Source organism: Pteropus medius, unplaced genomic scaffold, assembly GCF_902729225.1.
Source record: "Pteropus medius unplaced genomic scaffold, Ma_sr-lr_union100, whole genome shotgun sequence".
NCBI classification, from domain to species: domain Eukaryota; kingdom Metazoa; phylum Chordata; class Mammalia; order Chiroptera; family Pteropodidae; genus Pteropus; species Pteropus medius.
The window spans coordinates 27,466,349-27,478,204 of record NW_024351730.1 but is presented as its reverse complement, the minus strand read 5'-3'; the positions used below and the strand labels follow the sequence as shown (position 1 = coordinate 27,478,204).

At 35.3% G+C, this 11,856-nt stretch overlaps 1 pseudogene; it reads right to left on the bottom strand.

Moving 5' to 3' along the window:
- Nucleotides 1-304: 304 nt before the first annotated feature.
- Nucleotides 305-424, bottom strand: LOC120588495 (uncharacterized; annotated as a pseudogene).
- Nucleotides 425-11,856: the final 11,432 nt, after the last annotated feature.

The window sequence follows — 11,856 nt, the reverse complement described above, 5'->3', positions numbered from 1 at the left end:
GTCTGAAGCTGTGGCCCCAGCCTGGTGGGAAGCCAGCTCTGCCTGAATTCTGGGGTGCAGCTGACAGTGCTGGGAGCCCGGGGGCTGGGCTGTGAGGAGCTTCGCTGGACAGAGTCGTCATATACTTTTTTATCCACCATATCTAATATTGAAAAGTTGTGGTAAAAAAAAAAAAAATTGTGGTAAAACACATATAACATAAAACTTTACTTTTTTTCTTTTTTTAGGTGAGGAAACCCTTGGTTGACCTCACAGATTGCAAGGAACTTGTCAGTTTACAATTCCTTATTTTTTTTATTTTTTAAGCTTACAGCACCTGGATTTTCCTAGATGGTCTCCCATCCAAGTACTAACCAGGCCCAACCTTGCTTAGCTTCTAAGATTAGATGGGATCGGGCTTATTCAGGGTGGCATGGCCGTAGACTCTAGCTTAACCATTTTCAAGTAGTGTTAGTTCAGTAGTGTTAAGTATAGACAGATGGTTGTGAAACAGACTTTCAGAACTTTTTCATCTTGCAAAACTGAAACTTTACACCCATTAAACAACAGCTCCCTCTTTCCCTTTCCCTTTTATACTTTTAGGTGGGGAACAGGCCATATCAGCACCTAAGATCCTATCAACTAGGAATTGTTGTTACTACACAGTTAAATGTTCCCAAGTTCTCTTCCGTATGTCATTCTTGGATATATAGCAGTTTGTTCAAACAAATGAGACGAAGGTCATTTTAATTTTTATTTAAAATAATAAAACCTTTTCATCTAAGTATCATTAAAGAAAATTAGAAAACTATCAAAAAAAGAGAAGAGCAAATTACTTATGATTCTAACACCTAAACCTATTTATAACAATAATTTTGGTGTGTTTATTTTCTTTTTTCTTTTTTAACAAGTAGGTGTATTTTTCACATAGTCGTAATCAGTAGTATGTGCAATATAGTTCCTTTTTTATTTTAACATGGTGAATACAATCAAACTGAAAGTGGATGATAATAAAGTCCTATATTTACAAGGCTAAAAAAATCAATTGCTCAAGAACAAGACAGATAATAGAGAATCTAACATAGTTTGTGTTAAAAGATTCACAAATACAACACACAAGTGCCAGACCTGGGGTTGTTAGTTTGCCACGATCTCAAAGTAAATCTCTATTGAGGCAAGCCTACTAAAAGTGAATTGCAAAATTGGGGTACTTTAAGAAAAATATAGATAATGTTTCCAAAGCAGAATAACATATCTTAAAATAGAACCAGAGAATTATGACCAAGAGAGTGTTAAAGATCTGAGAATATTATTTGATAGAAATGTCTGGGGATGTTTAGCATAGAAAATAGAATTGAAAGAACTCTGCTTTTTTTGGAGTTATATCTTTTTGACGACATTTACAGGGATGTATTCCCAATTTCAACCCAAATATAAAAGTGAGTACTTAAAAAATAACAAAGACCTTATTGACATAATTTTATTAGAGTTGAACAACTGTGAACAGGATGCTTAATGATACATGTATGAAAACCAAGGGTCTGTCTCTTAAGTATAAGTTTGACTGGAAAAGTGAGTGTATGATTTCCAAGCCAGAAGAAATCCTAAAAACAATTTTAATTTCATGTACAGTTATAGAAGAACATAGATTGAGCTTTACTTTTAAAAATGTGTTTTGTGTGTTTAGATATTAAAATTTTAAATTTAAAAAGAATGTAAACTTATTTAAACAAATGGTATATATTTAAAAATATATAATCAGTGTTGATGTGTATATTCCATGCCTTTTTTATGGTATTTCAAATATTTAACTCTATATATATATTTGAGGGGTTTTTTTTTTTGCTTTAGGAAATGAGATATTTTAATACACATGGTTGCGTTTTCCTCATATAAAAATATGCCAAGCATTGCCCTCTTGGACTAGATTAATACATATAGAGCTAATTCATTCTATTAAATATTTGCTTTATGTTCCATAAAGTCAGCAATAAATATATATCCTTTTATAGTTATTTAAGTTGTTTCCAGGTTTTTTTTTACTATATTTACTTATAATGCAAAACATTCAAATGTACCTATGAATTTATTTCTGTGAGATAGATTCCCAAAACTGGGAAATATGGATTAAAATTTATGTGCAATTTTTATTTGAATAAATTTGCCAGACTATTTTTCATAAAGTATAGCTCTCCACAGACTCCCTACCCCCCAAGCAATGCGTGGAAATCTTGATTTCTATAGGAATATCGCTATTCTGGATTTTACATTTTTGTAAAGATGTTATTAATTATTTAAAGGGATTTGCTAATGAGATTAGACTGTTTTGTATCATTTTAAAGTATAGAACTAGTATAAATGAAATCAGCTTTTGGCTTGGTGTAATTTTTCCAGCAATTAGAGCGTTCATAAATAAAAAAGTCTGCCTTATTAAGCCCTACTATTTTTGGAAGTAATAATTCACTATTTTTGGAAGCTGTGCTTTAGAAATAACCCGCTTAAAAATAATTTTTATATTTGCATAATAGTTTATTGTTTACATTACACATTCCTATCTTTTGATTTCCATTGACCTTTGGATCTTCATTAATCTATTATTCTATAGATATGCAAGTTTTTAAAAAATTTTGCATTCTGAAAATTTATTTTAATCCCAATATTTCAATAGATTCTTTCATTTTCCTTCTCTCTGCTATCAGTAGTTCCTGAACTCTGGCTACTCCACCCCCAGTTTTCTCTTTGGTATTTTCTCTTTGGTATTTTGGAAAAACAGAATAGTATGGGGCACATCATTCATCCAGAAATATGTGGTATAGTCATCAATATCTTAATTATTAATTATTTATCTTTTACAGATCATATACTAACTTAATATTTACTTTAAAACCCATAAGTTTGATTTAGACTTACCAGTAAACATAATAGAATTATTTGACTTAGACTTATTTCTATTACTCTAGCTAATAATGTCAGTGATGCTGGAGACAAAGTTATAATACATCCCTCTCTTTCTCTCCCCTTAACTAAATTTTGAAAAGAGAATCATAGGAGAAGAGGTTTAAAACAAGCTTAATCGAGTTATTTTAATTAACGGTTAGATTTTATTTTGGTAGAAGTTGCAGTTCTTAGAAAGCCAGGAAAAGAAAGTATTCTTAGAGCAACAAACACCACAGACCTCAGAACTGTGTGGTTAAATATTTTGGCAACAATGAGAGTAGTAAACCATCTCAAGGACAGATGACATGATATTTCCCAGATGTCACTGTTTAGTTGTGACACTGTCCAGCGGCAGTCACTGATTAGAAAAAATCCTTCCTCCCCCTGAAGGAGCATGACCAGCGCTGATGGCAGTAGGGGAGATGTTGGCAAGGTACCGGAACAGGTGGCAGCAGCAGGTGTGGTAGGCGAGAGATGACAAGGGCACAGAGTGTGCTGTTGGCAAGCTGTCGGTAACCAGAGTTCAGGAACTACTGATAGCAGAGAAAATGCAGAGATAGTGGCACGGGGATAGAGGAGCAGGGCAGAACAGACTGTCATAGCAGGATGACAGGTACCCGCTGAACAAGCACAATCGGGAAATGTGATGAGAATGGAAGTGGTGGCCTGCAGCCCCAAACTGGCCTGGGAGGATCACACCACAATGACAGGGATGCCTGCGGTACTCCAGCAGACGTGCGAGTCACCCAGAGCTCACATGCCAGAAGGCAGTCCATCCACTGCAGCAACCGTGGAGAGCGAAAAATAAAGAGAAAGGAAACTGTTTTGATATTTTATTTTTCATTTACTTTTGATGTTTTCCTTTTTTATCACTCATGAAACAATGATCTAAAAGGAGCATTTTGGCATTTCCAAATATTTAAAGAACCTAGAGTTCTTAGGTTGGAATCAGAAATTAAACATCTTGTTATAGCCCCAATTCTATCTGCTCTATAGCCATGTTGAGACCACATACCAAGATGACTAATTATAGATGATTGTAAAATACTTCTCTCATATGATTCAATTGAGTAAATATTGACCAATGCCAGATTACTGCATAAAAATTATATAAAATAAGGAGTCACTAAGGACTACTGCTATGCTGCATTTGGATACTGCCTGGACACTATGTAACTATACAGTGTGAAGACATTTTAATTCGATGTGATAGAATTCCATCAATATTTTATTATGTTTACTTTGACAAATTGTCTCACACAAAAAGATATTCCTCTAGGAGGATAGTATTCAAAAGCGTCAATCCTGTTCAGGGGAGAGTTGAGTTGTAAAACAGAGTTTAATTTCAGTAACTTACAGAATATTATGTTTCCTGGTATATTTAATAATAATTTTAATGTGGTGGTTTTAAAAATGTCAATTTGTAGCAATGACAAAATTGGTTTTTACAGTTAAATTTTTTTTTCTAGTGCTTATTTTGTACCAGGTTTGTTTTAGGTGCTAGGGGTGTCATAATAAACAACAACAAAAATGCAACCATGACCTTTATTAAACTTTCACTTCAGTGAAGGGAAGCAAATGGTAAATAAATAAACCACTAAAAAAATATTAAACACAGGATGGGGATATTAGGTTGAGGAAAGAGTGTTGCTATTTTATATAGAGCGGTCAAGAGTGGCAATTTCGACAAGTTGCCATTGTACAGAGACATAGAACATGAGGAGGCAATCTGTGAAGACTTGGAGAGGAAAAATATTCTAGAAAAAGCATGCTTGGTGCAATTCAAGAAGAACAAGAAAGTGATTAAAATAGAGTGAGACAGAATGAGAGTGATAGGAGAAGAGGTCAAAGGGAAGGGGGATGCTTATCATGTGTAACCTTATAGATGATGGCAAAGATTGTGAAATTTATTCTAAGAGGTAGGGGGACTGTTGAAAAGTTCTGAGCAAAATTATGTGGTCTGAATTAATTTTCTAAAAGATTACTCTGGCTGTTGGATAGATGATAGATTTAAGGGACACAAGGTCAAAGCTGGAAGTCCTATTAAGAGGCTATTGAAATAATCCAATCCTGAGCTGATATGACTTGGACTAATGTATTTGCATTGGAAGGAAATGAAGTGGTTGGATGCTGGATATATTCTGAAGACAGAGCGACAGGAGCAACTGATGTTAATACAAGTGAAACAGAGGAAGCCAGAAAGGACACCAAGATTTTTTAACTAAGCAACTTAGTGGAATGGATATGCCATCAACTGAGATAGAGAAGACTGCTGGAAGAGTAGATTTTGGGGAGACACATTAGGAGTTCTTGTTTGGCTATTTATTAGGTAACTACGTGAAAATATTGAATACAAAATGATATAAAAGTCTGGAGTTAGAGAGAAATCAGCTCTAAAAATATAAATGCAAACGCTATGGGCATATAGATGGAATTTAAAACCCTAAAACCAGATGAGGTTACTCAGGAAACTAGTGTATATAGAAAAGAAATCTAAAGACTTTTCAGTTAAGCTATGAATAAAATGAAAGCAAAAACAAAAACAAAAACAAAAAAACTGGAAACTCTCAGTTAGTGGAGCAAAAGAAAAACTGAGAGAGATGGCCAGAAAACAAGAGAAAAAATTATTTTAAGAAGGAAGAAGTAATCAGTTATATTAAATGTTGATAGTTAAGTCAATGAGATCTAAGAATTGACCATTAAGTTTGACATGATACTCATAAGTGGCCTTGGCAAATATTATTTTTGTGAATGATGAAGAAGAAATCTTGCCTGCGATGAGGTTGAGACAGAATGAGAAAGCATTTGGAAAATTCTTTCACTCATTCATAAATTTTGTTGTTCAGATAAACAGGGAGGTGGCTAGAAGGGAATGGAGAATGAGAAAAAAAGTTTTTTAAGATAAGAGATATTTTAAGATAGAAGTATGTTTGCATGGAGATGGGAATGATCAGGTAAGAGGAGAAGCTTGATGATGTAAAAGAGGGAGGGGAAAGGTGCTGGATAGAATTCAGTGATCTAGCAGAGGACAGGGTTTCCTAACCTCAGCACTGCTGACGGATCGAGCCATACAATTCTTTGTTGTGGGGGTTCTCTTGTATATTGTAGGATGCTTAGCAGCATTCCTGGTCTCTACCCGTTAGATGCCAGAAGCATCCCCTCCCTCAGTCGAGTTGTGATCATCAAAATTTTCTGTAGACTTTGTCAAAGTCCCCCTGGTGAGGCGGGGCAGGTGGGGGAGCAAAATCACTGAGAACCACTGCTGTTGAACTTGGTTTTAGATAGGAGCACAGACGGTTCATCTACAGTAGCAGGAGGAAAGGCAGAGTAAATGGTCATGAATTCAGATAATCTCAAAGATGTGATAGTACGGTTATGAGGAGTAACTTCTGACTGATTTTGTTTCATTTGAGAATGTGAAGAAAAAAGAATGCACTGGGAATTGGAAAATAAAAGAGCAGCATCTGCTAGAATGATAGGGCAAATAGTCTAGGGAAATGTAGTAGGATTGCCCGAGAGCACTAAAGCTAGTGGGAATGAATTTGAAGTAAAACCAGTGAGCATGGTTAAGGCACCATGGCTGTGGTTATGGGTGGAGGACCAGATCATTAGAGGAAAGGAGATCAAGGACTGAGAGACAAAGATATTGAAGGATATATAATATGAGTATGGAAATCATTAAGGAATAGGACAGAAATAATTATATATATATTTATATATATATCCTTCAATATCTTTGAAGGATATAAGGAAATAAGACCTGGGCGTCTGAAGATGTTTCCAACAAGGAGCAACAAGGAGGTTAGCAAGTGGTATAAACTGATGACATGAGACCCAAAGCTGGGATTTTAGGAAGAAGTGAAGGGCAATGGTCTGGAAGAACACTTACCTCAATTCTAGCCCAATGGAACAATGGGCCTGAGAGAGAAATAGCTGTGACTGGAGAAAGCTGTCTGGGAAGCAGGGTCCCCTGCTTAGAGGAGAGTAAAGACTAAGTTAGAATGAGAAGATGAAGAAACATTTAAAAATGCAGTGGAAGATATAGTGAATTTTTCTTATGATAAAACATAAGGTTCAGATGGCACAGTAGAAAATGAGAGTGAGCAAAGAAGGATAAAAAAATGTTGGACGAGGAACCGTGCAGAGTTGTGTGGAGATAAGAGGCTTTGTGTAATGATGCAGTAAGCTGGGAAGTAGGGCATGATAGCACTGGTCTTAGTCGTTTCTTGGGTTGGTGTCTTTAAAACACTTTGTTTAAAGAAGTGCATTTTATGTGGATTCCAGAACACACTTTCACAAAGTAATACTTAAGCTAACTGTGTGTGATACATTTGGATGTACTCTATTTTGTTTTTCCCATCTAAACTATTCTTTTTTAGATGTTGCAACCTACCAATTTGATTTCCCAACCAACTAAAAGGGCATGTTTACCAGGTTGAGAAATGTCGTCATAAACTGGTTGTGTAACTGGGAGATTGAGAACGGATGGGTTGAGAAGCGTTTTCTTAAACACTGTTCAGTCATAAGGAACAAAGAACAAGTCTCTTGTAATGGATATGAATTTCTAAATTCATAGGTATAAGGAATATAATTTTCTTTATTTTATGTAACAATTGAACTTATTTCTCTGGGTCTTTACTATGTCAGATTGGCACAATATTAATGAGTCATTTTTGGGGGCTTTTCATCCCTCTCTCCATGGTTGGGGAGACCTAGGGGCCTTGGTTATTAGCTATTTGTGAATATAGTGTGCCCCTGGAATGACCATTGATCCACTCTGAACTACCCTTTAAGAATTATTGAACTTGTGCTGGTGTATGCTGTATCTGTGGTATGAATCCACTAGGCAATTTTCTCGAAGGTCTTCTTCCTCTCTGACAACACTACCAGAGCCTCACAGCCCCCAAATATCTCTCACCTCATATATCTGCCTCCAGACTACCCTACACTTAATATTGGAGGCTGTCCTTTTCGTCTATGTGTGGGAGAGCCCTACTTCTGCCCTTGCGTCTCTAAGGTGCTTTGTTGATACCTGAGAATTCCCTTGTCCCTTTATCCTTATCCACAAACTCTCTAAGTTCTCCTAAGTCTTTGAGTTTTCAGTATGCTGAAATATTTTTAAGTTGTTTCTGCTTCTCCCAGCCATGTAGTTCCTCCAAAACAGTAAATAGTCACTTGCCTGGAGATCAGGGAAAGTAGAAATACATAGATAAAGGGATGTAAATTAGTAGCTCAAAATATTCTCCTGTCACATTAATAAGGTACTCATGACTACTTCTAATAGAGAGATGTATAACAAGTCATATTTTGAAAATTGTAAATATAGCTTATTCATCTTTCTCATCATAAGAACTTTATCAAGCTGACCCCAAATATACAATGATTTGGGAAGGGGAAATAATAATAAGGATTTGTTCTAAAACATAAAGAGAGAGAATGAAATAATATTTTACTTCTGACATACAAAATAGAATTAGGCAGCAGGACTAGTTAAGAATAGCTTTGCAAACCAGTCTATTGCCTTGATAGACCAGAGTTTCTCAACCTCAACAATGTTTCTCTGTTTGGGGGACTGTCCTGTGCATTATAGGAAATTTAACAGCATCCCTGGCTTCTACCTAGCAGCACTCCACCCTAAGTGTGACGACCAAAAATATTCCCAGATACTGCCAAATATCTCCTGGAGGCAAAACAAAAACAAAACAAACAACACTCTTAGTTGAGAACCACTGTGATAGAAGATTTAATAATTTCCTTTAAGTTCCATTTATATATTGAGTCAGTCTTGAAGAGACTTATATGACTGAATCTTCCATAGGATGAAGAAAACATTCCTTTTATCCAGAGTAGCTAAGCCATAGAAAAAGAGTATATTCCAAATAGAGGGGGAAATGTATAATTAGGCAAAATGCTCACTTTCTTTATAGCACTAAAAATCTGTTTCCAATTTTCATTCAATTACCATTCTCTGGAAATAAATTTAATTATTTATTTAATCGTTCCTCCACATAATAGCACTTCAGCTATTTGAAGACAGTTATCATGTCCCTTCTAGTTCTTCCTCTTTTGAATTAATCATTCCAAATTCCATCAATCAATTTTACATGCTGGTAGATTTTTCTTGCGAATCATTTTCATAGAGGCCCTGAAGGAAAAGTCTAAGGTGTTCTGAATGTCAGCAAGAGTATACACGCTCAGGGCTTCTTTAGGTGCTCAGCAGACATACCTCCTAAAGCATTGATAACAGCCACAATTCTGCTTCTTTCACGAGTACATAATTATCTTAAATATATATTGTTGGCCTTTCTCCAAAAGCAAGGACACACCCTTCTGATGTGGATTTTAGCATTTAAAGAAGGAGAGGAAAGCCTTGGAACTGCCTGGAAGTGAGGACACCAGTCTCTAGGGTAAGTTTTAGTACTAACTATTGGTGTGACCCTTATCTGGTGACTTAAATAACTGGTGTTTCTTCTTTCTAACAATCATTGTGTCTTTTTACCTTTATCCTTAAGCTATAACATGATCATCGCTAACTGGAAGAAGGAGAAGTAAATAGTGACTAAAAGAATTCTAGTAGCAGTTACATCAAATGAGGAAAGAATGGGGAGAATATGCTAAAAAAGGAGTTAATAGCCACAGAAAGGCAGGTGGCGGTGGTAGAGGAGGAGCAATAGCAGGAAAGTAGCCCAAAAGTATAGGATATGAATATGCTTTCTCCTTCCTTTGGGGAACTGACTGCTCCCAGTCAGCCATAACACCCAAAAGGAAGGAGTGCAGGGGGCGGGTATGGCTGGATCTGAGTAGGGAAACTGAACACCTGAGAAAGGAAAAGGAAGGAAAGTGACACCATGATAAAAGGAAGTGTGAGCGTTAAAAGGTATTGGAATATTGGTGTATCCCAGCTGAAGGAATGAAAAGTGAGAAGGGAAAGAAATCTGAATTTAAAATAGAAATTGGTCATCAGAACAAAATTTAAAGAGGCAGCGAGCCATGAAACCTTTGTTAAAACATACCTAAATATAGATATCTTAGAGCCTCTATCAAAGAATTAGAAATATAATTCTAGGAACATATTTATGTATTACAGATGATCATATAATTATAAATATTATATATTATGTAAAAATAATTTTGAAGAGAGTTAAACAGGTGTAGTCAGAATAGGAATATGGTTAGGACTCTACTAACCATGCTACTAGTGAACTGGGAATGTTGATTTGTTTGACCAGCAGTTAAAGGTGAGTGGTTGTCCAAATTCTCCTTATATGTTGCCATGGTAAGAAAAAATATTTTGCAACAATTCTATTTCAAGAATGAATATATTGAATTTAAATTTTGGAGGGAGAAAAAAATATATGAAATATTTTCAAGATTGGGTGCTTGGGTTTGGTTTCATGATATGTTTGGACCCATGTTTTTATAACAATGAGATGCTGAGTCTGCTTAACACTAGAGGCCTCTACAGAGAAGCAGGCCTGACTACTTAGCTGCCTCTTTTTTTTTTGCCTCCTTTTGACTATACTCTACGTTTGACTTAGAAAACAAGTATAAGGAAAACTTTAAATGTATTGAAATAAAGAATCGTTTATTTTAAAGTTATTCTAACATACTTTTAGACTGTAACTGATTGTAGTTAGCTACCAACCCAACTTTAATGAACCCAAAATGGCTATTTTGTTTGCCATGAAGTCCTGATATTCCCTCTATTAAAGATTTTTTTTTCAGGGGCAGGGGGAGGGAGGCTAATTTATAATCTCCAAAGAAGTTCTTGTTAAATTTAAACCTCAAAACAGGAGGAATAAATATGTTTCTAAGCTATTTAAAACATTATTTATTAATTTGAAGACTAAAAATACATTTGTGGATCATTCCCAGGGGTGGTTTCTATGAAGAATAAATGAAAAAATGTATGTGAAATGCTTTGGTAAGTATAAAATACTAAAGAAATTTAAACTCTATTATTCATATTTCTCTTGAAATGAAAGTCATTGTAAAATGTGCATTACTGATAGTTTAACTAAGTGAAAACATTAAATAATAAAATACATCTGAAGAAAAATAATTCAGTTCCTGTACATTTAGAGAAAATGAAGTTTGGAAGATACTAGAAATATTTAAAAGAGAAAACCAAGGAATGTTGACCAAAGTTTAAAGAGGCAAAATATTTTCTACTGGAACTCTTATAAGAAGACAATTGCCACCTCAACCTGCAAACTTATTAGGTTTCCTCATAGACAAAAATTTTCTTAGAAATACCTTGTATTTGTAGGACATATTTCAGAAATGATAAGAAAAGTCAACAAACTACAGTTTTGTTATAATGTGCAATGTTAATAATAAATGATTTTATAAAGATGAACATTGGTCAAAAGACGTAGTGCCTCAGATAATTTATGTGACTGGCATATAAAGATAAGTTAAATTAAAACAAAATGATATAAAATAAAAGATCAATAAGCAATGGAAACTCTATAGAAAATGATGGTAAAGAATGAAGGGAGACTTTCTGGATAAAAGCTCCTTGAGAGAATGACAAAAGAAGAGGAAGAAGTGACATAAAGCAGAACAGGTTGGTTGCACTGCATCGGCAAGCCAGATACCTGGCTGACTGATTTCAGGAACATTTGAAATAGAATCAGCTTCATGGGCATGAGACCAGCGCAGTTGCACAGGGCCCTAGCCTTAGAAGGACTCTGCTTGGTTTAATGCTCTGCTCTTGTCATCTTGAAATTCTTAATAATTTCATCTTTGAAATTATGTTTTGGAAATGAAGTCTAGTGGGACAATGGAGCATGTGTGAGAGCAAGGTAGATATACTCAATGCGAGAGTCTATTCCTTGCTGCCTCATTCACATGTAGTGCTTGTGATGCCTCATGAGCATCAGAACACCCATGATGTGTGGGAGTTAAGTGTGGCTCAAAGTCAGTATAGGTAAGTTT